General features: G+C 39.1%; 1 long non-coding RNA gene across 1 annotated transcript; it reads right to left on the minus strand.

Annotated features, from left to right (window-relative positions):
- Positions 1-1,085: 1,085 nt before the first annotated feature.
- On the minus strand, positions 1,086-4,411 carry LOC135112547 (uncharacterized). The gene is made up of 3 exons (XR_010274442.1): positions 3,355-4,411; positions 2,687-2,955; positions 1,086-1,657 (listed from the first exon to the last, which is right to left on the minus strand). It is a non-coding gene; the product is annotated as an uncharacterized LOC135112547 (long non-coding RNA).
- Positions 4,412-5,373: the final 962 nt, after the last annotated feature.

The raw sequence follows: 5,373 nt of genomic DNA on the forward strand, positions 1-5,373 counted from the left end.
TAGATATGGAAGAATTGTGGAGTGTTTCAGGAATGTGTAGGTTGGGTCATAGGCTATTAAAGGGAAAAGTAAAAAGTTTGTGGTTTGAGTGAGGAATTGGTGTGTGTGTGTGTGTGTGATGTAGAAAAAGTTTACTATCTTCATAATTTTCCTTCATAATTTTCCTTAAGTTGTATTACTTTTTTTTTTTTTTTTTTTTTTTTTTTTTTTTGCAGAGATTTGGCAGTGCACACATCCTGTCTACAATCAAAGCCAATGGTGCCTCATTGCAGGGTCTGATGTCAGGAAGAGCCAAATGGATGGTGTCTACAGCCAGTGCTGGGTGTCCTCCCTGGCTGGTGTTGCTGCCTCATCACAGGATTTGATATTAGGAAGAAGCAAATGGAGGGGATGTCTACTACAGCCAGTGCTGGGTGTCCTTCCTGCCTAGTGCCACAGCTGCCACTCAAGACTGGTGGTGCTTCATCACAGGGTCCGAAGTCAGGAAGAGCCAAATGGAGGGTGTCTACAGCCAGTGCTGGGTGTACTGCCTTGCACAGGGTCTGATGCCAGGAAGAAAGCCAAATGGAGGAGGAGGATGTCTACAGCCAGTACAATCACACATTATTTACTTTATATTTATTGCCATATATTTATTGCCATATATATATATATATATATATATATATATATATATATATATATATATATATATATATATATATATATATATATATATACTCGTATATATATATATTGGTCTAAATAAATATTTGGTGGTAAAATGATTCCTGCCCTTAAAAAGCCAGGATTGACCAAGTTTAAGGTGTGATTTGCACATAGAGGTCCTGTCCGAGCGACAATAGTGTTGCTCTCTCTATGTGCAAACTGCACCTTAAACTAGACGACTGGTTTTGGGTCAATCCTGGCTTTTGTTTTTCAGGGCATGAATTTTTTTTACACCAGAAAATGTTTATTTACACTACACAAGACATCATTATTCACATAGCATGATTGCATAATTATGTGTGCCTGATGGTGGTACACAAGATAGTTTTATTGTTTTACCACATTTTTAGTGTATTTGGCAAGTTAAAATAAATAGGACAGATGAACATGGCATTTATTTTCCTTGTTTCCATTAATGAAGTGCTGGAATGTACAACTGCCAGTCCTGAAGGTGGTGATGCTTATTGATCTCTACTTGGAAGAGGGACTTCTTACATTCTTCCTTCTCAGACTGAAGCAGAAAACTCTTCTTGTACCAGGCAAGCTTTGGACACATGCCGATTCTTATGTCAACGTGAATGAAACTGCCAAGCCTCTGCAAGTCCCACCACAACTTGAAGGGAATTCATACTCTTCCTGCTGTTATTTGCTTGATGATCTTCCTCCTGCTCGACTCCCACTCCTCTTATTGCTGAGATTTAAGTCTTCCTTGATTGCAATGTAGAAGTCTTGTACCAGGACCTTTTCCTGCTGCACTTTCCTTCCTGATGAAACTTCTTAACACTTCTCAGGCTTGAAGGTAGCGACAGGACTCCTTGATTGCAATGGAGAACGTCAGGCCTAAGGAAGCAGCATCATTTGATAACCAGATGCCAGTGGTGCAGTAGCAGGTGTTAGTAGAGATTCTTGTGGGCTGTTCATGGGATTGTGAAGTGGTGACATCTCACACCTGCATGGAAAACAGACCATTAGTTCCCCAGACATGAAACTTATGTGCTGAGATTCTTAGCATAAAATATGTTTGATAAATGATTTCCCTTGAACACTGCGACAACAAACATAATACGAGAATGTCAGGCATAGGAAATGTACCAAGATTATCAAGTTTGAAATGCTTGGTGATTGATTATTCCCTAGAAAACTAAGACTAGACAAGAAACATGATAGGAAAACAGAGAAAGTTTGAAATTGATGGGATATAGCTAGTGTGAAATGTCTAAATAATTCCCCATCATCACATGCAAGAGATAAAAATCGAACGGCGAAGGATAATAGAAAGAAAACATCAGATAGAGAAAATATGAAAAGTACGACAGTTAATAATACATGAAACAAAAATATGCCGAGACTATGAAAAGAGACTATGAAAAATGTGGATTTAATAAATATCTCCCTATTATGATTTAAAAGCAAAAAATTCAAAGATGCTGCATAGAAGAAAATATCAGATAAAAGAAATTTTCATGGTATGACAAGTTTTAATGGTATGACAAGTTTTAATGGTATGACTATTATTGTTACGATCACATAGCATTTAAAGAAATTATATAAGAAAAAATTTGCATGGTATGACAAGTTTTAATGGTATGACTATTATTGTTACGATCACGTAGCATTTAAAGAAATAATATAAGAAGAAATTTGCATGGTATGACAAGTTTTGATGGTATGACTATTATTATTACGATCACGTAGCATTTAAATAAATAATAAAAGAAGAAATTTGCATGGTATGACAAGTTTTAATGGTATGACTATTATTGTTACGATCACGTAACATTTAAAGAAATAATATATGATAAATAACAACATAGCTTATAACTTCTACAAAAATAAGAATTGTAATAGGGCTACCGAACCCGTTCAGCTCATAAACTAACAGAAAAGCCTAACATGCATAACTGCTAAAGGTCCTATCTAAAGGAGGGAGAAAAAGGGTGGAGAACCGAAGCTAGGTTTTAGAGAATTAATACGTTACGTGAATCCATGTTAAGCAGTTGAGATAAGCGCCCTGTGTTTTCACTTGGTCAGCCACTTTCGTCTAATCACCATGATAAGGGTGACCCAGCAGGTTCAGGTTGAAGGCGGCGGAGAGAGAGAGAGCCTAGTGTGAACTGCTCCTGGCCCCGGGTCCTGGGGCGGGCAGTTCTGCCATCGACTCGGCAGGTGCCTCGTGGAGCCTCACGACTCAAAGCAAGCGGAGTCAAGACGGGGGTAACGTGGCGAGGCGGCTAGCCGGGGCTTGACCTGAGGGTAGCGACCGGCGAGATAGGGGAAGTGATCTAATAGTATAAAGAGTTTAAAAGAGGAACCTGATTAAAAATTACTGTATCTCTGCACTCACGAACAATCCATGAGAGAGAGAGAGAGAGAGAGAGAAAAAAGCATCCAGTTTAAACAGACGAATCATTTCAAACTTTCTCCCACATCTTTCAAGTTTTAGTTTTATTCATAGTCAGTTTATGATTGCATTTTATTCATAGTCAGTTTATGATCGCAGAGATTTAACAGTTTTGAAAGCGAAGTGAGTGCATTATTTTCGCTTCCGTGATTCCAGTCATAGAACTAAATTATGTACTGCTCTTACAAAGCTTAAATATTAACTGTGCCGCAAAGAAGATATATATTAAAAAGGGGAACACTCACCAGAGACAGCACACACTAACGCCATCATCACCACCAACAGCTGAGGATATTACGTGGAGGAAGCCAGTGGGAAAGAGTGCCACGTTCATCACTTCCTGTCTCCGCTCCCCCCCCACCCCTCTCCCTCCCCCTTCCGCCAAGCCGTGACCTTCTCGGCCACCATGGAGCGTCACCTGGGTTGGGTCGGCCTCACCTTGCTGCTCCTAATCCCTCAAGGTGAATCAAAACCATCTCGTGACTTGCATGACACTAATGGAATCGTGATCCTGAATGAAGAAATATTTATTTTGGCCATGAAATGTTTTGCATTCTTAATTTTCAGCAGCTTGATAAAATCCCGTGCCCGTTTTTATTTTTCTTTCTGCATCCCTCAACATTACTTTGTAGTTTTGCTCCTCCCATCCTCTTTTTGTTCTTTTTATTGCTTCATTTATCGTATAAATAATTTGTCAGCACTTATTTCTTCTTTTTTTTTTTGTCTCTCTTTCCGTCTCTTGTTCAATATCCAGCTTTTTTCTTTCCTGAAATCCGACTTTGCGACATTTTCATAATCTTGCTTTCATTAGTTTTCTTCTTTTGATAATACCAAGTTTCTTACATTCCCCGATGAAAGGAAGCGACGAGCGTGACGTGACAATGGAAGCAGAAAAAAAGGATTAACAGCCAATATTACCTCCACAAAAGGTGTCGTATCCCCTTCACTTATCAAGGCAATCTCAGTGTCCCGCCGCACTTTGCTTCACCATATTCCAAACACTTTATTTTCCCTCACTCTCCTGGACTTTAATATTACGTTTTATAGGCGTCCATGTTTCCCACTGAAAGGTGGTATGTGTGTGTGCTGGTGAGTGTGTGTCGTGTTTTCTATTTTGAAGTAACCCTTTCCTATTCCTACTGGCCGGCAGTTCAGTCTAGGGTACTTATCATGGCAGCAATGCTTTATTTCCAAGTCCGGTAGTCTTGGACGCTTCGATAGTGTGAAGAAATCCGTAGCTGAAGTGTAAGCTATCCTTGATATGTTCACTGTGGTGGCTACTTGTGGACTGCCGTGAAACTTGTAGCCTCGTGTTCACGAGTCTTGCGTTAGTGTTTCGTTTGTAATGCTTCATTGCTTCATTTGTAATGTTAGGAATTTAGTAATAATTTTATAGACACATAAATATTTGTGCAAGTATCATACAAGTATCATACAATTATCCCTTGTGTAGATAAGTTCTATTAACTAACCATACGTAATTAACTACCCAGCAATACTATAGATATTTACATAGTTCTGCTACCTACTCTATTGTCTGTGGAATAACGTATTTTTCACATATACCTCGTAACACCATACTCTTTCTCTTTCCAATTCAGTGTTCCACAGCCTTTTACTCAAGGGACCTACAGAAGAATAATGAGGAATGAAGAAAAATTAGATGATCAGGAAGTGAGGAGGGAGTGAATAACGTGGTGATAGCTCGGCTCTTACTCACCATCAACACCATCACCACGTATTCCTATCCTTCCCCTTCCATGTAGACTTATTATTCCCTTATTAGAACCTTCAGTTTTACTCATACGCCATAAATATATTGGTCGTCCTCTCAACATGACCAAACCATCTCAGTGTTTTTTTTTTTTTTCACCATTCCAAACTCCATTCCATTAGCATTCGGTTACTTTCATATTTTTATTCCTCTCACCCTCCCATCTTGTCACTCCACTTGTTCCTCTCAAGTTACTCTGCATGCTACTCCTTCAAAATGGGTAAATTGAGCCTGTTATCATTATTTTTTTCACTACACACTCCATTCCATTAACATTTGTTGTACCTTCATTTCTCATATATAGTTTTATTGCCCTCAGCCTCCCATCTTGTCGCTCCACATGTTCCTCTAGAATGTTAGTGCATGTTCCATTTCCTGGGCTTATAAATCACATCTGTGGGTGTAACCAAAGTGCTGGGATGAATTAGGTATAGATTTTCCTGCAAATGGTGACTGCTATGCTAAGGGAATGGTAAAGTGAAAGCGTACG

Source organism: Scylla paramamosain, chromosome 24, assembly GCF_035594125.1.
Source record: "Scylla paramamosain isolate STU-SP2022 chromosome 24, ASM3559412v1, whole genome shotgun sequence".
NCBI lineage: Eukaryota > Metazoa > Arthropoda > Malacostraca > Decapoda > Portunidae > Scylla > Scylla paramamosain.